At 44.6% G+C, this 25,156-nt stretch overlaps 1 protein-coding gene across 2 annotated transcripts in view; it reads left to right on the top strand.

Moving 5' to 3' along the window:
- tiam2a (TIAM Rac1 associated GEF 2a) overlaps nucleotides 1-25,156 on the top strand; it is a 461,217-nt gene that overhangs the window by 59,639 nt on the left and 376,422 nt on the right. The window contains exon 2 of one of the 2 annotated variants that reach the window (XM_038808437.1): nucleotides 18,359-18,414. The exons of the other annotated variant lie outside the window; for it this stretch is intronic. The gene's annotated coding sequence lies outside the window, so the exon portion shown is untranslated. The remainder of the gene's footprint in view (nucleotides 1-18,358; nucleotides 18,415-25,156) is intronic. 2 annotated transcript variants of the gene reach the window in all.

The raw sequence follows: 25,156 nt of genomic DNA, 5'->3' as shown, positions 1-25,156 counted from the left end.
ATGCTAAATTGCCCCTTGGTGTCCAAAGTTTAAGTGAGGTAACAGGGATAGGGAGCAGGTGTGGGCCTACATAGGGTACTCTTTCGGAGGGTTGGTGTAGACTAAATTTAAGTACCTTATTTTTTTTCCAATTAAGAGGCAATTGAGCATGACCAATCCACCTATCCTGCACATTTTTGGGTTGTGGGGGTGAGACCCACATAGACACGGGGAAAATGTGTAAACTCCGCACAGACAATGACCCGGGGCCAGGGTCGAACCCGGGTCCTCGGTGCCGTAGGTAGCAGTGCTAATCACTGCACCACTGTGCCGCCTGCCACAGGGTCAGTGTAGACACGATGAGCTGAATGGCCTTATTCTGCACTGAAGGAATTCTATTTAATTTAGACGCAATGATATGGTGATTGAAATCTCTGCCCCCATCCATATATCATAGAATCATAGAATTTACAGTGCAGAAGGAGGCCATTCGGCCCATCGAGTCTGCACCGGCTCTTGGAAAGAGCACCCTATCCAAGCCCACACCTCCACCCCATCCCCGTAACCCAGTAACCCCACCCAACCTTTTTGGACACTCAGGGCAATTTAGCATGGCCAAGCCACCTAACCTGTACACCTTTGACTGTGGGAGGAAACCGGAGCAAACTCGCGCACACACAGGGAGAACGTACAAACTTTGCACAGACAGTGACCTAAGCCAGGAATCTAACCTGGGACCCTGGAGCTGTGAAGCAACTGTGCTAACTGCTGTGCTACCTTGCCCCCCCCTCCCCCTGTGGCAATTGAGGTAGCGACAGTGAAAGTTTGCCGCTATAGTTAGATATAGTTCAAAGTCCGGATGGTATTTGGCTTGGAGGAGAAATTGCAGGTTGCAGTATTGCCGTGTTCCAGGGGCCCATGTCCTTCTCGGTGGTGCAGATCGAAAGTGCTGTCGCTGGAGCCTTGGCAAGTTACTGCAGTGTTATTTGTATACGGTACAGACTGCTGCCTCTGCACAGTGGTGGAGGGAGTGAATGTTGAAGGTTTTGATTTGATTTGTTATTGTCACATGTATTAGTATGCAGTGAAAAGTGTTGTTTCTTGCATGCTATACTGACAATGCATAGCGTACATAGGGAAGGTAGGAGAGACAACAGAATGTAATGTTCCAGTCATAGCTAGGATGTAGAGAAAAGATATGTGCAGGAGTACTGGTTAAACCCATACTGGTTAAACCATGTTCAGCTAAGATCCACCTGGCTTGTTAAGGCATTGGACTGCAGAGTCGATCTTAAATAGCTGAATCCCAGCCCTGGGTCTAACCTTCCAGGTCCCATCAATGAACCATTAATTAGTTGGTTGTCCAACCATCAACCAAACTCTGGAGTACTGGAGAAGTGTTTGGCACCAGTATTTGTTTTTTATTTTCTTACTAAATATGCCCCATTGATCAGCTCCATCTGTGTGTCAGACTCAACCCAATCAATAGCTTCCTTTCCCCATACCTACAGGGTAACTGCAAAACATGGAAAATTGACAGTTGATTTTCAAGAAAGGATTGCGAGTCAAAAGGAGGAAAAAATGGTGAAAGGGTGGGAGGTGGATAAAAACAAACCCAAAAAGATTGTATGGAAAAAGGAACAAAATCAACTTACTAATGGACATACACAGAAACGTAGAGATCAGACATAGAAGGAAACCTGGCCTGGGAATAAAACCTGCTCCAGTCAGTGTTCCATAGCACCTAGATTTTTACCCTATGTCATATAGTATTAAATGGGGTATAAAGCGACATGCCCAGATGGCCAAATGGACAATAAGCTGAGGAGTCTCTTTTGAGTGATTGGGGTATAGTTGCTCTTGCCTGTACATACAACATTAATAAAATTTACTACTGGGCAGTAGAGCTTTGCTTGTGCATGTATGTTGTGTGTGGCCCATTTGTTGCACTGCAAAGCCACATAGCCGAACTTGTCTTGAAGGAACCAGTTTTGCACCTGGCAATTTAGTCCCCTGTACCATAGGTTCTGGACTGCAGCATGCTAGCACACTCGCACAGCTTCAGGGGAAGGTTAAGGGACCTATCCTGGACTTGCTCTTGTACATTTCGGACCCGTTGGAGGGGATGGGGGATGTAATCTGAATCTTGGGGAAATTTGGCAATTTTGTGGGGTATAAATTGAACATTGGGGAAAAGTGGGTTGTTTGCGATCCAGGCAAGAGGACAGGAGAAGAGACTGGGAGAGCTGTCGCTTAGACTGGTAGGGAAGAGCTTACGATATCTGGGAATCCAGGTGGCCCGGAAATAGGTACTGCACATGTTAAACCTATCCCGGTTGGTAGAACAAATGAAAGGGGACTTTATGAGATGGGACATGTTCCTGCTATCACTGACTGGGAGGGTACAGACTGTGAAAATGACGTTCCTCCCCAGATTTCTGTTTGTCTTTCGGTGCCTCCCCATCTTCGTCCCAAAGGCCTTTTTCAAGCGGGTGAATAAGATTATTTTGGGCTTTGTGTGGGCGAGTAAAACCCCGCGAGTGAAGAAAGTGTTTGCATTGGTGTGCAGTCGGGGGGAAGGTGGGTTGGCGCTGCCGAACATCTGTAATTACTACTGGGCGGCTAATATAGCCATGATTAGGAAGTGGGTAGTGGGGAATGATGTGTTAGGCATGTTGGTTAGATGTGGACTGCACTCTATGCAGGGAAGCTAGAAACAAACGTCCAACACTGGAGATGATCCAACAATTTATTCAACTATAGAACTGCTATACATATTTAGCTGTGGGTTGACACTATACTGATCTGACTGGTGACCTTATAGTAGCCTGACCAGACTTACTAGCTACCGCATGGTGTTTGCACTTGCTAGCTCGTGGACTCTGACTGTCTCAGTAGCTGGGTCCCCAGAGAGCGGGAAACCTAGTGGCCTCTGGCTTTATAGTGGTAGTGTCCTGTATGGTGATCGGCTGTACTGTGTTGTATGCTTACTGGTCATCCTATGTGTCAATCACTGCCTGTCTGCATCTCATTATATACATGAGTGGGTATTATGACAGGGGAGAGGTCGGCATGGGAGCGGATGGAGGCAGCGTCATGTAAAGACACCGGTCTGGGAGCATTGGTAATGGCACCTCTGCCGTTCTCGCCGGCCTGATACTCCATAACTCCGGTGGTAGTGGCGGTTCTGAGGATCTGGAGGCAATGGAGGAGATATAAGAGAGTGGAGGGAGCATCGATTTGGACCCCGATTTATAATAGCCACGGGTTGGTAGATGGCGGGTTCCGGAGTTGGCAGAGGGCAGGAATTAGAAGGATGGGGGATCTATTTATAGACGGGAGCTTTCTCAGCTTGAAAGCTTTGGAGGATAAATTTAAATTGCCAGCAGGGAATGTTTTTGGGTATTTGCAGGTGCGAGATTTCCTGAGAAAACAGATGCCGGCCTTTCCGCTGCTGCCGCCACTGGGGATACAGGATAGAGTAGTTTCCAGTACCTGGGTGGGAGAGGGGAAGGTATCGGATATTTACCAGGAGCTATCGGAGGTGGAGGAACCCCCGGTGGAGGAGCTTAAGGGCAAGTGGGAGGTCGAGCTAGGAGGAGAGATAGAGGCGGGGCTATGGGCGGATGCCCTAAACAGGGTTAATACATCCTCATTGTGCGCCAGGCTTAGCCTGATACAATTCAAGGTAGTCCACCGGACACACATGACAGTGACTAGGATGAGTAAGTTTTTCGGAGTAGACGATATGTGTGCGGGAAGCCCAGCAAATCATGTCCACATGTTTTGGTCATGCCCGAAGCTTAAAGGGTTTTGGCAGGGTTTTGCTAAGGCAATGTCCATGGTGCTAAAAACACGGATGGTGCCGAGACCGGAGATAGCGATCTTTGGAGTGTCGGAAGAGCTGGGAGGTCAGGGGGCAAAAGAGGCCGATGTCCTGGCCTTTGCCTCCCTGGTAGCCCGGAGACTGATCTTGTTAATGTGGAGGGACTCGAAGCCCCCGAGTGTAGAGACCAGGGTTAGTGACATGGCTAGGTTTCTCAGTCTCAAATAAAGTTTGCCTTAAGAGGGTCAATGTTTGGGTTCTCCCGGAGGAGGCAGCCGTTCGTCGACTTTCTCGTGGAAAATTAAAAATGGCAGCCGATACAATATTCCGGGGGGGGGGGGGGGGGGGAAGGCGAATTGTTGTTGTATGGTTGAGGCGCGTGAAGATTGGGCTGGGGGGGGGGGGGGGGGGGAATGTTTATTTTACCATGTTGATGTTGTTGTTTATGTTACTGTTATAAAAAAAGTTTCAAATACCTTAATAAAATATTATTTAAAGAAAAGAGAGCTGTCTTGGCCAAACTTCATATAATGCACAGAGAAGAGCAACAGGCATTTTTTTCCAGTCTGGTAATAGAGAACAAGGTATTGATTATGATATTTATACATTACAAGCTGTTTCCTTGTGCAGATATAGGTGTATAAACTGTTGGAAGCTGCAGCATTTGTCGGGCACTGAAACATCAGACCGAAATTCCTCTTGCTTTGCAGAGTTCTTGCTGAAGTGAGCAATCTGGCCTGCAGTATGCCGACTACACAGCCGGCTTTCCGTGCCGCATTCAGCAGCTTAGAATCTCGCAGAATTCTCGCCCACATCGCCACGGGCACAAGATCCAGGCCATCAGATATTGAATACTACCCTGTCATTTCTGCAACCACTCTTTTGAAGTATTCTAATTTGAGAGACTAATTGGAATTCACTATTTTTTCTTGCCAAATAAATGCACATTTTCTTTTACCCTGTTATCTCTTGTGAACCTTAGAATCAAGTTTAAACGTTCCCGGTCAGCTTTGAAATTTTTCTTGCATCTTTTTTTATAACCGAAAAGCCTGTAGGGATTATGTTCATGTTTACATAATCCAGACTCTCTCCGTTAAATCATCGTTCTAATGAAAGAGCAGAGATTTCACCCCCTTGTAGGAAGAAAACAGGCAGCAAGTGTTTCGGCTTGTGGAGAAGTCTCCAGCCTTGCAGCCCAGCTGAACCTGGAGGCCTAGTTGTGTGTTTTTAATTTGGCAATGCAACTGGAGGACAGAGCCATGGATTATTTACTGAGCAAGGAAATGAATTGTTTTCAGCGGCTGCAGCTTCAAGTTTAGCTGGTTTGAAATACTAGATCGTTTGAATTTCTCTTTTTATGCAAAATGAAATTCGAACGATCAGGAGTAGACCATAATATAAATGTGATTTTTGTTTAAGCTTACTTTACAGAATTCCTCTTCACTGGAGTTGTAAGAGTTACCAAGATGTCCGTTTGAAGAGCGTTGAGTCTACCTCAGGATAACATTAAGTTTAAATTATTGTTGCTAGGGCCATGTTGGCTATGCATGGTGCAGAGGTTTGTTTGGATTGAACTTGATTTTTGACCAACTTTCCACAGAACTGACAGGACCATAACATCCAGTGCTGCACTACCATTCATGTCAGACTCTGGTTGCAATACGATCAGGAAATTAAAAATTTGAGTAAATTATTTGCAGTGATTATCAGCCATGTCCTGATAGTGATGCAGATGAATGTATCAACTCTGCTCCAGGCCCCAACTGGACTGAATTTTCAGCTCAACTGTACAGCTGAGCAATATATTTTCAGTGTCTCTCGTTAATATGGACAGTCTTCATCTTGAGGAAGGTCCCGTACACAGATACACATGCCAGAGTACAGACACAGAGAAGGAAACTTGGACTGAGAGTGAAATCTTCTCCAGTAACTCGGTGTTTTTATTCATGATTTTTGTCCAGTTTCATTTCATCAAATCATACACATGGAAATTTATGCATGGCCAAATCAGTAATGAAACAAATTTGGCAGGAGGGTCCTTCCAAAGGAAACACTCTAATAATGTGTTGCATACTATTCTAACACACCGCTTCCTTAGTAGTTTTTTGCTTTTGTGCCTTCATGCTTTGTGTAAGTTGAGAATTGTTGGGTAATTGTATTTATGAGCTCAGTTCCTCTAACTCCACATTACAGGCACTCCCTTGGCCTTTGTCACGGTATGCTGTTGGCAGTGATTCCTCCCAGGATGTAGGTTCATTTGATCAATGTGAAAATAGCCTAAACACCCCTCTGCAGGAGCAGTGCTACTAATCTTATAACTGTCATTGGCTAAGAAAATTAATATTTCACAATATTTATAATTTGCCTAAAGCTAAATCTGATCAAGTGATTCAGACTACATCTGTCTCTGTTGTATTCAATGCCTCTTAACACTGCTGTGTAATATCGCTGGGAACAAAAGGCACAAAATGTAATTATGCTCTTTGTAATTGAAAGGTGGCTCAACAATCGAGCAACTTCATTTGATCTATGTCGAGTCTCTGATATTAATGAGTGGCTTTATTTTTAAAAATTGAGTGACCGCATTGTGTCAGGCAGCAAGGACATATAAGTAATAATTTGTACCTGCTTATGAGTTTGTTGTTTCAAATAGCAAACCACTATAAAACAAAGCTAGTGCATTCTCCAGAGAGGAAATTGTGATATCTCTTAATCTTTAACATGTTTTATGCAAACTTATTGTTTGGTTTATTTTGTACTGCATGACTAAACACCATTATCAATTTATACTTTGGAATCCCAGAGTGTACTTGGCAATTACAGCTAACATGCCATCAGCTCTTTGTTATAGAATGCATATTCTGCTACTTTACCATCATTGTAAAGCAGATTATTGCCAAAGTTGTAGTACAATTCTGATGTCCAGGCTAGATATAACTCCCAAAAAATTGATTGCAGTATTTTCTACTTTGTGGATACCCCTGTCTGTACATTCCCATTTCCAATTTTTAATATGTAAGCACTTGGAAGAGACTATTTGAACATACTCGTATGCAGGTGCAAGTACAGAACATATAAACAGATTTATTATTCGAGACAGTAAAATTAAATAAGATCCAGACTCCCTGTTGGAACTGTTATGAAAGGTACATACTAGCATCATGTCAGATATTTTCAGGCTTCATTTCAGGAGAGGGGAGTTGATGGAGGTGGTTCCATAGGAAGTCTTACTGAGCACAAAGGAAGATGGTTGTAGTTCCTGGATGCTAATCATCTTCATCCCAGAGTGTCACTTTAGGGTAGTGCCCTAGCCCTAACCATCTTCAGCTGCTTCACCAAAGACTTTCCCTCCATCATAAGTTTAGAGGTGGGGATGTTTGTTGCACTGTGTTAAGTAGCATTTGCAACTCCTCTGAAACTGAAGCAGTGCATATGCAGGAAGATCTGGACAAAATTGAGGCTTGGGCTGACAATTAGCCGTAACATCTCACAGAGAATCTGACCTGCTCCTCATGGCAAGACCATCACTAAATCCCCCACCATCAACATCCTGGGGGTTTCCATCGACCAGAAATTTAATTGGACCAACCTTATAAAATACTCTGGCTACAAGAGCAGGTTGGAATTCTGTGGAGAGTAACTCACCTTCTAACTCTGTAAAGCGTGTCCACCATCTTCAAAGCACAAGTCAAGAGCGTAATGAAATGCTCTCCACTTGCCTGGGTGAGTGTAGTTCCACACTTGACCTCAACATCGTCTGAGAAAAGCATTCTGCTTGATTGGCAATCTATTCACCACCTTAAACATTCACTCCATTGACACACAGTAACAGCATTATATACCATATATGAGATGTACTGCAGCAGCTTGCTAATGTTGATTTGTTGGAAATAGCTTCCAAACCAGAGGCTTCTACCACCTAGAAGGACAAGGGCAGCAGATGCATAGGAACACCGCAAGTTTCCCTTTAAGTTGCATGCCTTAACTTAGAAATACATCACTGTTTCTCTGCTTCTTCTGTTGGGTCAAAAATCCTGGGACTCCTTTCCTAACAGCACTGAATGTGCATTATAGCAAATGGACAGCAGTGGTCCACCATCTTCTCGAGGGCAATTAGGGATGGATAATAAATGCTGGCCTTGCCAGAGACCTGCACACTCTGTGAAATAGGGGAAAAAGATTTAGAGCCTGAGTAGAGAGGAGGATTTAAGTTGAATTTAATTTTAAAATATCTGAGTTTTCATTTCCTTTGTACATTTTCTGAAAATGAGAGTTTGGCAATAATGTATTTTAAGAGCACATTAATGATTTTCGTTGAAGAATGAATCACTTTGAGATAGATGTTGACTTCCTTAATGAACTGCATAGAGCTATTGTCAACTATTGTTGAAACCAATTAAAGTGAATGTGCAAGTTCCTGTTTGCTTTTTGATTTTGACTAGCCATTTAAATCCACGTTTCAGGAAAAGTGGAAGAACCTCCCAGTTCAGTTCAGTTCAGTTCATGAATACTACTGAATGCTGCGACCACAACCAGATCAGCCAATATCTAATTGAATGGCTAAGCAGGCTTGAAGGGCTGAATGGCCTACTCTTGCTCCTAAGTCCTATGTTTTTTATAAAGCATTATCAATATTTGTACTTGATCATTCTGCAAAACAATGTACAAGTAGTTTAAATTGCAACCTCATTCCTTTGCCATTTTGCCTTTTCCAGAATAATTTTGTAGTCATTTGGTAATACAAACCGTAAATATTGCTGACAAAGAGACATGTTATCAAAACTTTTTGTCTTGAACTCACCAGGATATCTCACAATAAATTAGCACATAAAGGGGAATAACAATTTACTGCAGAAGAAGCGAATGCTGATTGTTTGACAAGTTGATTCTGGTGATGGCCAGTGTAGCATGGGACAGTTAACTTTCCAGCTTTGTTCAAATTGATGTGTAATTGTGCTCTGAACTCTCCTACTCATATGAACATGGTTCCCAGCTTACTGAAAACTACTTTTTAGCAGCTAAGAATTGAATTGCAGTGGTGCAATATTGGTGTGCTGCATTTGTAGTTTCAGAACCATGCCTCCTTGTCTTGCACACTTGTACATCGTGGATTGGAAGAACATGGACATGGCTGAAAGCCAGTTCCTGATGTACTGTATAATAACCCTGAACTGTCCCCAATTTAGAGTAAACTAAACTAAAGGAAATCTTTTCTCATTGTGATTTGTTTGCAAATTGATTTGGATTGCAAATGGTGTGTTCCATAATTCATTGCATCAGGCAGTACATAACAACTTTCATTTTTTTAATTTAACAAAAAACATTGAATGGCTTTGCATTTTAAAAATAAATTTAGAGTACTCACTTTTTTTCTCCAATTAAGGGGCAGTTTATTGTGGCCAATCCACGTACCCTGCACATCTTTGGGTTGTGGGGGTGAGACCTACGCAGACACTGGGAGAATGTGCAAACTACACATGGACAGTAACCTGGGGCCGGGATCGAACCCGGGTCCTCAGCGCCGTGATGCAGCAGTGCTAACCACTGTGCCGCTCCTGAATGACTTCACTGATGTGCATAATACACCTCCGGTCAAATAACAAAATTACCAAAAGACTTTCATTTATATAGAATCTAATGTAGTACAGATTCCTAAGACATTTGACAAAAGCAAATATCAAACAAATGGGCACTAATTAGGGCGGGTGACTAAAAACTTGGTCAAAGAAAGTGGTTGTAAGGAACTTGGTAAAAAAGGGGTGGAGAGAATTTCTGAGCTTGGAACCAAGCAGCTGGAGGCATGATCACCAGCAGTAATGCAAAGAAAATTAGGGATTTGCTGAAGGCCACATTTGGAGGAGCACAAGTATCTATGAGAATCTGTTCACATCTCTCTGCTGCTTCTCTCCCTTCCCATGATCTGCAAGGCCAAATGTTCTATAAAGTATCCCCTGCCTTAATTTTATATTCATATTGTTATTGTTACTGGTTGGTTAGGCTTTGTTGGTACACCAGAGCCCCAGAAGCTGGTTCCAGTGATCTTGTGTTAAAAGATCCCCACTGGTCAGTACTGTAATACAGTTCATGTGTATAGTCTTGTACCTTTCTGCAGTTTCTCTTCTATCAAATCTCGGAGCGCATTCTGTCCGTAGGACCCACCTCCCTCAACCCTAGTCCCAACAAACTACTGACCTCTCAACTGTAACTATTAATGGTCCCATCTTTCAAATATTGTTCTCTTCCCCCTTCAAAACTCATGTAGTCAGTCCACTCCTCAAAGACAACGTACCCATGAGTTCTCTGTACTTTAAAACTACAGCCCTATCTCCAACTCCCTCTCCTCTCAGGTCCTTGAATACATGTTGCTTCCTAGATTTGGGCCCATGTTTCAATCCCTCCAATCGGGCTTTGCCCCAAATTAAAATCACAACTGACATTCAATTTTATTTATTTATTTTGAATAATGATAAAGTACCCAATTCTTTTTTTTTCCAATTAAGGGGCAATGTAGCATGGCCAATTGACCTACCCTGTACGACTTTGGGTTGTGTGGGGTGAGACCCACGTAGACATGGGGAGAATGTGCAAACTCCATTTCAAGATACTCTTAAAACTTCTCTGTTTTTGACCGAGATCTTTGTAATATTTCCTTCTGTGGTGTCAAATATTGTTGACTTCACTTCTGTGAAGTGCCTTAGGAGCTTCTAATACATTAACAATGCTATACATGTGCAAATTCTTGTAGGGCTCGAGGAGGTAATGGAGAGATTTGGAAACCAGGATGATGATTTTAAGATTGGCGATTAGGAGTGTCCACGTTTGGAGCCAGAATACTTCAGATGGACTTACTTGAGTACACGCCTGTGCTGCTATTTCCCCAAATATCTTCTGGTGTATTCCAGAAAGCGTATGGCACTGTCTGGGGAGGAGAGGAGTGTAAGAAATTAACAAAATGACAACAAATTATTGAATGAAATGGGTAAAGTAAAGGTCAAGCAGAACTACCTGTAATTAAAATTAAATGGCTCGTTTTTAATGATTCAGTGTTGTCCACATCAGTAATTTTGAATTGTAGTTGTTTTTGATGGAACTTCTTGAATTGGACTTGCTAATTGCTGTTCCCAACTCTTTTTGAAGCAAAATAAATATCATCCTCTGCAGAAAAGGGTTAAAGTTTTTTCAGCTGTTTGCGCCCTGGCTGGTATTTTCTGAAAATCGCTTGATTTAGAGTTCCTAATGTTGATCTTAGCGAAAAAGACGTTAACCTTATCTGGACACTCCAGTTGCAAAACTCTGCTGTGAATGTATGAACATTCATTTTTGAACATTTAATTTCTGAATTCAGCCAGTCTCTCAAACTACTTTAGATAGCCTGATCTTTATTTTCGAATCTAAATCTACACCAAGATGGTAGACCATTATAACATACAGTACTTCATTTTGTGGAGTTTCAATTTCACTTGGGATTTCTCGGCTTTCTAGTGCATTTAATATAATCTTTATTATTGTCACAAGTAGGCTTACATTAACACTGCAATGAAGTTCCTGTGAAGATCCCCTAGTCGGCACACGCCTGTTCGGGTACACAGAAGGAGAATTCAGAATGTCCAATTCACCCAACAAGCACGTCTTTTAGGACTTGTGGGAGGAAACCGGAGCACCCGGAGGAAACTCTCGCAGACACAGGGAGAACGTGCAGACTCCACACAGACAGTGACCCAAGCCTGGAATCGAACCCGGGTCCCTTTATTGTCATGCAAAAGTTCTATAAATGTTGAAGTTGCAGGATAGAGTCCAATCCAGCCAATATATATAGCATAAGTGAGCACACTGTTCTAAGAAATCAGTGTTTCTGACATGGCTGACAATCTTTCCTAATATGACTAAATTGATTACAGTTACGTTCCGCAGACAGATAAAGCAGTGTGAATGGTTTTGAAGTTTCCAACAAGGTTCCATCAAGATAAATGAGGAACAATTATGAGGCTTTGGACTTAAATTGAGAATTTTATGGGACACCGATTATCTATTACAGCTGGGAAAGAGCGTATGTGGCCGATAAGGACAATGTCGAAGTTGAATTGTCACTGTAGGCACTGCTTCAAATTACAACATTTTATCTAGGAATGATCAACCCTGGGAATATAATAAATTGCCATTTGAAAGTAATTGCTTCGATTTTGTCAGGGCCTAATTATATTTGTAGTGAATCGGTTCATTTAAAATTAATTTTGGATGAAACAAAATTAAATCGCGAAACAATTTAAGACATTTGCATTCAATTGCTGGAGAAGCACAGTATTGAGCATTGGGCTACCAGCCCTTTAAGTATGATCTTTAAAGTGATATTCATGTAAGCATCATGGAATTGATTCTAAGTTAAACAGAACCTGCCTGAAGTAAATAAGTGCTTAATACCTCGTGCTGTGCCTATTCTTGCATAATAGATCACTTCATTTTATTGTCACCTCACAAAACCTATTGATTTTTGTCAGCTTGAGCTGGTCTTGAGCCTGATTTACATCACCCCTGTGGTTTCATATAGTTGGTCACCTGCAGCTACTGCAGAGCTATACTGATTCATGAGCCCATGTGTATATTGACCAGATGGATCCTTGTGAAAAGCGCTGATGGGAGTATGAGGCGAGTCTGCTACTCTGAGCTGACCTCAAGTGCTTGGCTATAATGGGAAGCATCAAGGGCAATTTGAGTATAGCTTCTGCTAACTCAGGAGCTGGAGAAATGTGTTTTCTTTACCTTTTTGAAATCAACAGTTTAAAAAAAACTAATTAGAACCCAGGGAACAATTGGTTTTAAAACCACGGCACGAATACCGATTTGTGAATATTTTAAAAAATAACACCGACATTTAATCTCTTCTTTTATTATAACTTTGGAATAAGGATATCTGGCTTTCTTTGAAAGACTTGAGGGGTCTTGGTAAGAACAAAGAAGGTGGAGAGATTTGTTAGAATCGCTCAAAATAGAGGGGTATAAAGAAGAATAGGGTAACATATTTCCACTGGTCAGTGAGTCAGTAACTAAAAGGCATAGATTGTAAATGAACAACAAGAGAGATTAGACAAAAACTTTCATGCAGAGTTTCTTGCGTGATATGTTGGTGGAAGCCGAACCTATGGTAGCTTCTAAAAGGGAAATAGTCACATTTATAAAGGACAAATAGGAATTGATGCAGGGAATGTTAATAAGTAGGCAGCTGTTTCAGCCACAAAGGCATGGCTTAATGAATCATGGTTCTGTAGGAGTCTTGTGTCAGAAGATGACCTATTGCAGGTTGGGCGGGTACATGCAGGTTAGAATCATAGAATTCCTACAGTGCAGGAGGAGGCCATTTGGCCAATTGAGTCTGCACTGACCTTCTGAAAGCACCCTCCCCATCTTTGGACGCAAAGGGGCAATTTAGCATGACCAATCCACCTGACCTGCACACCTCTGGACTGTGGGAGGAAACCAGAGGAAACACATGCAGAGATGGGTGGAATGTGCACACTCCTGGGCGGCACAGTGGTTAGCATTGCTGCCTTATGCGCCGAGGACCCGGGTTCAATACTGGCCCCGGGTCACTGTCCATGTGGAGTTTGCACATTCTCCCCGTGTCTGCGTGGGTCTTAACCCCACAACCCACAACCCAAAAGGATGTGCATTTTAGATGAATTGACCATGCTAAATTGCCCCTTAATTGGAAAACAAGAATTGGGTACCTTAAAATTTATTTTTTTAAAAAGAGTGTGCACAGGCCACACAGCCACCATGGGCGGAATTGAACCCGGGTCCCTGGCACTGTAAAACAGCAGTGCTAACCACTGTGCCACCATACCACTTCCAGTCAGCCCACCATGTCTGCATGGCTCTCTAAATGGGCATTATGACTTGGGTGTTATTCTCCTGTGTTTTCCGCATAACTGCATATAGTTGATTATTTGAATAGAAAGAAGTGCCTTGATTGAACTTGCTTCCACTCCACGTCCAGGCAGTACATTCCAAATGAGAACCATTCGGGGTGTGAAAACGTTTTTCTTTCATCACATTTGTTTATTTTGCAAATTAATTTAAATCTATGGTCTCTTGTTCTCTACCCTTTTTCAAGTGGGAACAGTTCCTCCCTACCTTCTCTGTCCAGCCACTTCTTGATTTTGAACACTTCTATCAAATCTCCTCTTAGTCTTCTCTCCAAGGAGAACAATCTCGACCTCTGATCTATCCTTGTAACTGAAATTTATCAACCCTGGAAACATTCTTACAAACCTCTTCTGCTCTCTCTCCAATGTATTCACATCCTTCCTGTAGCATAATACTCCAGCTGATGCCTAACTAGAGTCTTGTATAAATTCAGCATAACCTTCTTGTTCTTATACTCCATACCCCTATTGATAAAGAATACTGTATGCTTTATTACATGTTGTCTCCACCTGTCCTGACATCTTCAATGACTTCTGGACAAATACACCAAGTCCCTCTGCTCCTGAACAGCCTCTAGAGTTTTGCCCCGTATTTCATATTGTTTTTCCATGCACGTCCAAATAAAATTAATCACTTCACCTGCCATCTATCTGCCCATTCCACCAACTTGTCTATGTCCTTTTGAAGTTCCACATTGTCGTCTTCACAGGTTACAATGCTTTCAAATTTTGTATCATCTGAAAATGTTGTATTTGTCCCCTCGCACCCAGGGCTCAGTCATTAATATATATCAGGAAGAGCAAGGGCTTCAACACTAGTGAACTCCACTACAAGTCTTCCTCCAGCCTGAAAAACATCCGTTGACCATTACTCTGTTACCTGTCACTCAGCCAATTTTATATTCATGCCCTTTTTAATCCGAGTCATAACTTCACTCACTGACCTGTTTTGCTCAGGAAGCAAAGAGTTATACATGCCCCTGTCTGCATCAATGGTGCTCTGATGGAGATGGTTGATAGCTTCAAATTCCTAGGTGGAAATATTAACAACCTGTCCTGGTCCACCCATGTCAACGCTACAACCAAGAAAGCACAACAATGCCTATACTTCCTTAGGAAATTCAGCTTGTCCACATTGACTCTTACAACTTTTACAGATGCACCATAGAAAGCATCCTATCTGGCTGCATCACAGCCTGGTATGGCAACTGCTCGACCCAAGACTGCAAGAAACTATAGAGAGTCGCGAATACAGCCCAGACCATCACACACATGCGCCTCCCATCCATTGACTCTGCCTACACCTCCCGCTGCCTTGGGAAAGTGGACAGCATAATCAAAGACTCCTGGGTTATTCTCTCTTCCATCAGGCAGAAGATGCAAAAGTTTGAGAACATGCACCAACAAATTCAAAAACTGCTTCTTCCCTGCTGTTACCAGACTCCTGAATAGCCCTCTTATGGACTGAACTGATCTCTTTACGCATCTTCTCTACTGTTGTAGCACTATATTCTGTATGCATCACCCGATGTTTATGCATTTACATTGCCTATTTATCAAATGTCCTATGTTTTTCATGTATGGAATGATCTGCCTGGACTGTATGCAGAACAATACCTTTCACTATACCGCGCGGTACATATGCCAAATCTAAATCGGTTTCAAATGCCATTTGTAAGTGCGTGTACAGCATATTAATAGTGTTGCTCTGATCAATCCTCTCTCTTTCCACTTCTTCATAAAACTACAGCAAGTTCATTAAACATGGTTTTCCCTTAAATCCATGCAGGCTTTCCTTAATTAAACTGCACTTGTGACCATGTGACTATTAACTTTGTCATGATTTATTGCTTCTACAAGTGTTTCCATCACTGAAGTTAAATTGGCTGGCTTGTAGTTTCTTGGCTTCTAAACAAGAGGCGTAATATTTGTAATTCTCCAGTACTTTGCACCATCCGAGTCTAAGGGAGACTGAAAAATTATGACTGGTGCTTCAGTAATTTCCACTTTAACTCCCCTCATTAACTTTGGATGCATCTCATCTGGCCCTGGTGTTTTATCAACTTTTAAGAAACAGACGGCCTATATAATACCTTCTCCTACTATGACCTGTCTGGTACCATCTTCCTTGGTAAGGACAATTGCTATCTATTCATTTAATCCCCCTACCTCCATGTGTAAATTCTCTTCCCTAATCAGTCACTATTCCTTTATACAACCCGTTTACTATTTATATGTCTATTGAAGACTTTGGGATTCCCTTTTATGTTAGCTATGATGTGGAGATGCCGGTGCTGGACTGGGGTGAGCACAGTAAGAAGTCTTACAACACCAGGTTAAAGTCCAACAGGTTTGTTTCAAATCACTAGCTTTTAGAGCACTGCTCCACTTCACCTGAGGAAGGAGCAGTGCTCCAAAAGTTAGTGATTTGGAACAAACCTGTTGGACTTTAACCTGGTGTTGTAAGACTTTGTTATGTTAGATGACAGTCTTCCCCCTTTGTTTCTCTTTTTTTCTTTTTCACTTGCTCAATGAACTTTCTATATTCAACATGGTTCCTGACATCTGTCATTAGCACACAATATTTTTTTAAATTGGCTATTCTTTACAACTGTAGGTGGTGTTGAGAATTGGATGATTATTTGACCATATAGCAGAGAGATGGGGCATTTGATGTAACAGTCATGCCAAATCAGCATTTGTGATTTTTGCAGTTCTCCCAAAACATTTCTCTGCATGGGCAGGATTCCGCCAGCCACATTTCCCGATGCAGTATTCTCCCACCGACAGCGGGATTCTCCGTTCCCACAGCAGCCAATGGGGTTCCCCATTGTGGCCACCCCATGCCTTCGGGAAACCTGCGGGCGTGGGTACGCTGCCGGTGGACCGGAGGATCCGGTCTCTGGGTAACGTGGTGCAATTCCTGCTGGGTTGGTCTGCGTGATCCAGATCGCAATCCACCCACACTTTGACAGTTTTTGGGAGTATGGGATGATTTGCGTTGTGAGCGAGGTATGCGGGACCTAAAGACGCACAGCGAGCTCGTCCGAGATCGGGGCAGCATTTATAAAGGGTGACCCATCTTAAAACAATCCTACAGAAACCCTCCCCACCTGAAAGTGAGTGACACCCCATTATGGACTCTCCTTCAGGCCCCATCCCAGGTTGACACTGCTAGGGGGCAGTGCCAGGGCACTTTCCAACCCCTCTCCTCCCTGTGTGTGGTAGTTTTTGGAGATCAGAAGAGGCCCAGTGAATTCAGTTTAAAACTGAATCTGAATATGTTAATAATAATTGAAATATGCTAATCCAGATTCCGTCACTGGGCAGGGAGTATCTCAAATTGCATTATATGGCCCCCTCATGAGTCTCTTGAACATAAAGTGAGACTCAGTGAGCGGGGCCAGAGAATAGCCTCTTAATGTTTCTATCTTTGCCCATTTAACTGTTAGCAGTGGGAACTATGGGTGTGATCCTGACTTTTCTCCGCCCCACTCTACTGGTACCCTGCCATTATTCCCGTGCCTGGAATTGTGGAACTCTTGGGATAGTGGATTGGTCAGAGTACCTTTCACTCAGTGACTCCGGCAGATTTCTATTCCGGTATGCCTAAGCAATCAATTACTGGATTCTCCCAGAGAAATTTAGTGGAATTCAAAATCCATTGAGAAGTTTTGAAAGTTGCAGAAAAATATGGAGCAATTAAAGCTGACGTTTCTGGAGCTTTTCTGGAGCTGAACGATTACATGGAGTTGAGTGAAGTTTCTCTAAGTACCCAATGCTATCTGATGAATAATTCACAACAGATTTAAACTAGTTACTTTGCTTTTTCTGGGGAGTTCCTGCTCTTTTTACTGAACAATCCTTTGCCACATGCAGAGTCCTAGAATTCCCCATACTCAACAATTATTACTTTCATTTGTAAAGCACCTTTTAAATAGTAAAACGTCCAAAAGGCATTTCACACGCATATTATCGAACAGAATTGTACTGAGCCAGAGAAGAAAATATCAGTGTTGGTAGCCAAAGATTAATTAGAGTGGTAGGTTTTAAGGAGTGTTTTAAAGAAAGGGATAAAGGTAGAGAGACTTAGCTTTGAAAAGTCAGCCAGCTAATGGCCCAGACAGCAGTGGTGAAGCAAAATACAGGATGTGCAAGAGGCCAGAATTGGTGATTGCAGAGATCCAGATGGTTGTCGGGCCTCGAGGAGCTTACATATAGAGGGAGGGCACAGAATGATTTATAAACGAGCACCGGCAACAAGTTTCCCATAAAATGAAAATGATTGTATAGCTATTTCTATCAGAATAGAGCAAATACTTGTGGTGGTGGTGGGGTTGCTGTAGAATTTGCATAACTCAGAGGCAGGCCTCCAGTGAGCGATTTAAACGTCCCCTAACTACTTAGCACAGATACATCCAGCACCGTTTCCCTTCGAAGGCTCAGTACTACGGCACTGGCTGAATTTGTGCAGTGAGTTAGCAAGAAAGTTGATCTTTTAAAAGGAAATTCAATATGAATTCAATGTGCCTTTAAAAGATGTAAGGACCCTCTTTTTATATAAAACCACTGTTTTAGCTTCAGTTCCAGTTGAGTGCTTGAGATGAATTTGATTTCTCTGTTTACCTTTTAGAGCCATCAGTCAATCATGTGGGTGTGAGTAGAACAACTGACTCCAATTCCATTAAGGTAATCATGTCATCAATGATGCTGAATAACCTTGCCCTTATTTTCTTTGTTTGGAAACACTTTGGTAAAGTGAATGTGTTGTAGTATCATTTGATAATATGAACGTCTTAAGTTTACGAACACTGACATGTTATAGAATTTTCGAGACTGGGGACTTCCGGTGGCGGCCATGGTGGAGTAGGTCGCACGTTTGATAGCTCTCGCCTGTAACGGACTTTTGGACCTTTCCCCCCCGTTTTTTGGGGGGATTTTATGGGATAAATCAGTGAAGAGTGAGACAGTAAGGAGAAATCCCCCTCCGGTGTATGGAGAATTGGACAAGAAGTGTCCGTGTGAGACGACACAGTCCTATAAGGGAGACGCAAGCCGAGCTGGTAACATGGGACAGCATGGTGGAGAGCAAGGGCCGTGGGGAGACGGCACAGTGGTCAACGGAGCAGCTGGTGAAGTTTTTCGAGGATTGCTTTGCCAAGCTGAAGAAGGACACGCAGGACCCTATTAAGGCTTCGATTGATCAAGTGGTTCAGAATCAGGAAACCCACGGGAGAGCGATCCAGGAGGTCGAACAAAAGTTGTGCAAGCACGAGGAGTATATAGCCATGCTGGAAAGCAAGGTGGGGATGATGAACGACCGCCAGAAAAGAATGCAGGAGAAGCTGGAGGACCTGGAGAATAGGTCCAGGAGGCAGAATCTCAGAATTGGGCCTCCCTGAAGGCAGTGAGGGATCGAATGCGAGGGCCTATGTGACGGACATGTTGGAGAAGTTGATGGGGGCTGGGGTGTTCCCGTGGCACCTGGAATTGAACAGAGCGCACAGAGCCCTCGTGAGGAAACCCAGAGCGAATGAACCGCCGAGGGCAATGGTGGTACGTTTTCACCGTTTCATGGACAAGGAACACGTTTTGCGGTGGGCCAAGAAAGAACGGAGCAGTAATGGGAGAACTGTGAGTTGCGCATCTTTCAGGACCTGGGAGCGGATTTGGCCAAGAGGCGAGCTGGGTTCAATCGGGCAAAAACGACCCTCTTTAAGAAGGGGGTGAAGTTCGGGATGCTGTACCCAGCCCGTCTGTGGGTCACACATGAGGAACGGGACTTCTACTTTGAAACGCCAGATGAAGTCTGGACCTTTATTAAAGAAATGAACCTGGAGGCCAATTAAAAGACACTGAAGCCTTGGAGAAGAACTGTGGCAGCGATTTGTGGTGCTGGATTGCATAAATTTAAGTAGCTCTGTGAAATAATGGGTTGTGTGGATGGTTAAAGGTTGATCTGTCTTGCAGGGACCTTGTTAGAGGGGGGATGGGCTTTGAATTTAGTTCTGCTTTTTGGGTGACTTTTTCTAAAGTGACTGTTTCTTCACTTTCTTTTTCAGTTGTTTGTTTACTGGGGAATGTGATATTTTAAAAATGTTTATTCATGTGGGGGGGGGGGACAGAGGAGAGTACAATAGGGAGACAGACTGCTTGGTGCCAGGGGTGGGAGCTATCGAGTCAGCATGGCTCAGCTGACTCACGGAAGCGCAGTGAGGGGTGAGCAGGTGTTAAGCTGGAGCTTGACTTGGGGGATTGTGTTTCTAGTGTTGTTGCTAGGGGGTGAGGGAGGGGGGGGGGGGAGAAGCTGCTTTGCTGACATGGGAGGAACTGTTACTAGGGGACAAATGGGAGGTCGGAACGGCGACAGCCCGAGTGGGGACTCGAGGAAGCGGAGGGTGCAAGCTTGAGACTGGCCTAAAAAGGGTGATGGCTAGTCGGCAGGGGTGGGGTGTTGGAAGCCCCCCGTCCAGGCTGATTACATGGACTGTTGGAGGACTGAATGGGCCGGTCAAGAGGGCTCACGTGTTCGCGCATTTGAGGGAACTGAAGGCGGACGTGGCAATGATACAAGAGACACACCTAAAGGTTACAGACCAGGCAAGATTGAGGAAGGGGTGGGTTAGCCCAGTGTTCCACTCAGGATTGGGCTCAAAGACCAGGGTGGGGGTAGCGATCTTGATCAGCAAACGAGTGGCATTCGAGGCAGGGAGAATCGTGTCAGACACGGGGGGTAGGTACATAATGGTGAGTGGGAAGCTGGAGGGGGTGCGAGTGGTACTTGTGAACATATATGCTCCAAATTGGGACGATGTGGAATTTATGAGGCAGGCGTTAGGTAAGATCCCAAACTTAGTCACATAACCTGATCATGGGAGGGGACTTCAATACAGCCATTGATCCGAAATTGGACCGGTCAAAATCCAGGACAGGGAGGAGGCCGGCTGCGGAAAAGGAATTGAAAGGTTTTACGGAACAATGGGGGGAGTAGACCCTTGGAGGTTTGCACGGCTGAGGACGAAGGAGTTTTCCTTTTTTTCCACATGTCCACAAGGTAAACTCTCGCATCGACTTTTTTGTTCAGAGCGGGGCGCTAATACCGAAGGTGGTGGATACTTAGTATTGGGCAATTGCAGTGTCAGATCATGCCCCCCCACTGGGTGGATCTACGGGTTAGTGTGGAGAGAGGGCAACGCCCGTTGTGGAGACTAGATGGGGGGTTGCTAGCGGACAAGGCGGTCAGTGGGTGGGTTAACAAGCCCATCCAGAACTACCTGGAAACAAATGATACGGGGCAGATTTCTGCAGCGATGGTCTGGGAAGCTTTGAAGGCAGTAGTCAGAGGGGAATTAATCTCGATATGGGCCCACAGAGAAAAGGTGGAACGGGCTGAGAGGGATAGATTAGTGGAGGAGATACTCCAGGTGGACAGGAGATACTCTGAGGCCCTGGACGTGGGGCTACTGAGGAAGTGGCGGAGGTTACAGATGGAGTTTGGGCCGTTGACCACAGGGAAAACAGGGAAGGCAAGGGGGGGGGGGTGATCTAGGAGTACGGGGAAAAGGCAAGCAGAATGTTGGCGCACCAGCTCAGGAAAAGGAGGCAGTCAGGGAGATAGGTAAAGTATAGTGTAGAGACGGTAATACTGTCCTGAACCCAGCGAGGATAAACAAGGTTTTTTAAGGACTTTTACAGTAAATTATATGAGTCAGAACCCCCTGGCTGGAGTGGAGGGGATGAGGCAATTTCTGGACCAGTTGAGGTTCCTGAGGGTGGAGGAGGGGCTGGGAGCCCCAATTGAGATTGAGAAAATAATCAAGGGGCTGGAGGGCATGCAGTCGGGCAAGGCCCCGGGGCCTGACCGCTACCCGGTGGAATTCTATAAGAAGTTTTCAGAGATATTGAGCCTACTGCTGGTGAGGACATTTAACGAAGTAAGAGAGAAGGGAGTCCTCCCCCAACAATGTCGCAGGCCTCGATTTCATTGATCCTGAAACGGGAGAAGGATCTGGAGCAATGTGGGTCATACAGGCCGATTTCTCTACTGAATGTGGATGCCAAACTGCTGGCTAAGATACTGGCCACAAGGATAGAGGACTGTGTCTGGGGGGGTGATAGGGGAAGACCAGACGGGATTTGTTAAGGGCAGGCAACTCAAGGCCAATGTTCAAAGGCTTCTAAATGTTTTTATGATGACATCAGAAGGAGAGGAGGTGGATGTGGTGGTAGCGATGGATGCCGAGAAGGCTTTTGATCGGGTGGAGTGGAATTACCTGCTGGAGGCGCTGGGAACGTTTGGGTTTGGTGAGAGCTTTATTGACTGGGTGCGGTTGCTCGATCAGGCACCAGTAGCGAGTGTACGTACAAATCGGCTGAGGTCGGGGTATTTTGAACTACAACAAGGGTCGAGGCAAGGGTGTCCCCTCTCCCCTTTATTGTTTGCTCTGGCCATAGAGCCACTGGCCATGGCATTAAGAGCCTGTAGGAACTGGAAAGGGCTGGTTCGGGGGGGGTGGAGCACCAGGTCTTACTCTACGCAGATAACCTGCTTGGAGGGGATGGGGGAAGTAATGCGAATCTTGGAGGAACTTGGCAATTTAGCGGGGTATAAATTGAACATGGGGAAAATTGTTTGCGATCCAGGCAAGAGGACAGGAGAAGAGACTGGGAGAGCTGCCGCTTAGAATGGTAGAAAAGAGCTTTCGATATCTGGGAATCCTGTTGGACCGGGAATGGGAGGCACTGCACAAGTTAAACCATCCCGGTTGGGAGAACAAATGGAAGGGGACTTTAAGAGATGGGACATGCTCCCGCTATCACTGGCGGGGAGGGTACAGACCGTGAAAGTGAAGGTCCTCCCCAGATTTCTGTATGTCTTTCAGTACCTCTCTATCTTCATCCCTAAGGCCTTTTTCAAGCGGGTGAATAAGATTATTTTGGGCTTTGTGTGGGTGAGTAAAACCCCACGAGTGAAGAAAGCGTTGCTGGGAGCAACAGTCGGGGGGGAGGGTGGGTTGGCGCTGCCGAACTTCTGCAGTTAGTAGTGGGCGGCTAATATAGTCATGATCAGGAAGTGGGGGAGGGATTGGCATGGGAGCGGATGGAGGCGGCATCATGTAAAGACACCAGTCTGGGAGCATTGGTAACGGCACCTCTGCCGCTCTCACCAGCCCGATACTCCACAAGTCCGGTGGTAGTGGCGGCTCTGAGGATCTGGGGACAGTGGACGAGATATAAGAGAGTGGAGGGAGCATCGATTTGGACCCCGATTTATAACAACCACAGGTTTGTACCGGGTAGGCTAGATGGCGGGTTCTGGAGTTGGCAGAGGGCAGGAATTAGAAGGATGGGGGATCTATTTATAGACAGGAGCTTTCCCAGGGACTCGAAGCCCCCAAGTGTAGAAACCTGGGTTAGTGACATGGCTGGGTTTCTCAGTCTCGAGAAAATAAAGTTTGCTTTAAGAGCGTCAATGTTAGGGTTCTCTCGGAGGTGGCAGCCGTTCGGCGACTTTCTCGGGGAAAATTAAAATGTCAGCAGATGCAATATTCCAAAGGGAGGTGGGAAGGGGCGGGTGGGTGGATTGCTGTATGTTTGAGGTGTGTGAAGATTGGGCTGGGGGGAGGGGGTGGGAAATGTTTATTTTGCCATGTTGACGTCATTGTTTATGTTACTGTTATAAAAATTTCAAATACCTTAATAAAATATTTTAAAAAAAGAGAATTTTCGAGACTGCATGGGAGCACGCTGGCACAGTGGTTAGCGCTGTGCCAGGGACCCGGGTTCAATTCCAGCTTCGGATGACTGTCTGTACTTTCTGTACGTTCTCCCCGTGACTGCATGGGTTTCCTCCGGATGCTTCGGTTTCCTCGCACAGTCGAAACATGTGCGGGTTAGGTGGATTGGTCATGCTAAATTGCCCATAGTGACCAACAGTTAAGTGGGGTTATGGGGTCACAGGGATAGGTTGAGGGAGGAGGCCTCAGAAGGGTGATCTTTCAGAGGGTCGGTATAGACTCGATGGGCTTAATGGCCTCCTTCTGCACTGTAGGCATTCTATGACTGGAAGACTAAATGTTTCAATATACTCAGAATCATTCTATATTTTGTGTAACTCCAGTGCTAAAACGTTAGTTTATAAATTAGTTAATAAGTAACTGATTTGGTTTTTCTGTATACATAATTGATTTCTAGATTTATATTATCTCCCCTCCATTACCCATCTCCCCAATTTGTTCTGCATAAGTACGTGAAGCTCTGTTTTCTTAAAGAAATAATCCAGATTAAGGTACCAGGTGACCCAATTCTTGATCCTTCTGTAAAATATAATCACATAGAATTTGTTTTTTAAAGTTATTTTAAATATATATTTTTATTCAGATTTTAGCATTGTCTTTTCGTAAACTTTGTTTTAAAAAAAATGTAGTGATATGCATCACTGTATATACACAAGGGGTTACGGTAAATGCACTACAGCTAAGTAACCACTAGAGGGAGCACCAGAGATGTATATATACAAAGACAAACCGGAAGTAGTCTCCCTCTCTTCACAGGAACGGCAGCTGGTGAGCAGGACACAGAGAGGCAGCTCAGATGTAACATAATATAAGCGATGGAGAGAGGACAAACTCATAGAAATAAAGCATCTACTTCAACTGTAAGACTACGAGCTTTATTCAGACACCAGGAAAAATACAGACAATACATTAACCTATCTTTGCAGAAATAACCCTATTTTCAGGGTTTTAGTTATTTATTTATGTCAACTCCTTCAGAAGAGACGGGGTAAAGAGCCGTTACATGTGGGGTGTCTCTCCTCTATCCCTATCAACCCCTTTGAATGTACAACGGCTCGTCTCATTTGCCAGTGTTATTTATATTTCCGCCTGGGGTGAATGGTGGCTCTCACCGTACAGGATTAGTTTGGGGCTTGTCGAGTGGAGGGGGAAGAGGTGGTGTTTGGGGGGAGGGTGCAGAGCCTGGCGGGAGGGGGCGGTTGCGGAGCGTGGGGGGGGGGGTGGATTCGTGGAGCGTGTGCGGGGGGGGGGGGGGGGGTGTTGCGGGCAGATGAAGCCCTTGGAAAAAAATAAAGAATGGAGGAACGAACTTAAGCAAGGTGTTAGAAGGGCTAAAAGGGGCATGAAAAGTCCTTGGCAAGCAGGATTAAGGAGCAACCCATGGAATTTTCCTCCTCTCTTTCCCCCTCCCTGTCCTTTCTCCCCACCCCAGTTCCCTTTCCCCCGCCGTCCCCTTTCTCCCCCGCCGTCCCCTTTCTCCCCCCGCCCTCCCCTTTCTCCCCCGCCCTCCCCTTTCCCTTCCCCCGCCCTCCCCTTTCTCCCCCGCCCTCCCCTTTCTCCCCCGCCCTCCCCTTTCTCCCCCGCCCTCCCCTTTCGCCCCCGCCCTCCCCTTTCGCCCCCGCCCTCACCCTTTC

Source organism: Scyliorhinus canicula, chromosome 1 (genome assembly GCF_902713615.1).
Source record: "Scyliorhinus canicula chromosome 1, sScyCan1.1, whole genome shotgun sequence".
NCBI lineage: Eukaryota > Metazoa > Chordata > Chondrichthyes > Carcharhiniformes > Scyliorhinidae > Scyliorhinus > Scyliorhinus canicula.
Note: the sequence above shows the minus strand (reverse complement) of the source record. Positions and strands in the feature narration are given on the sequence as shown.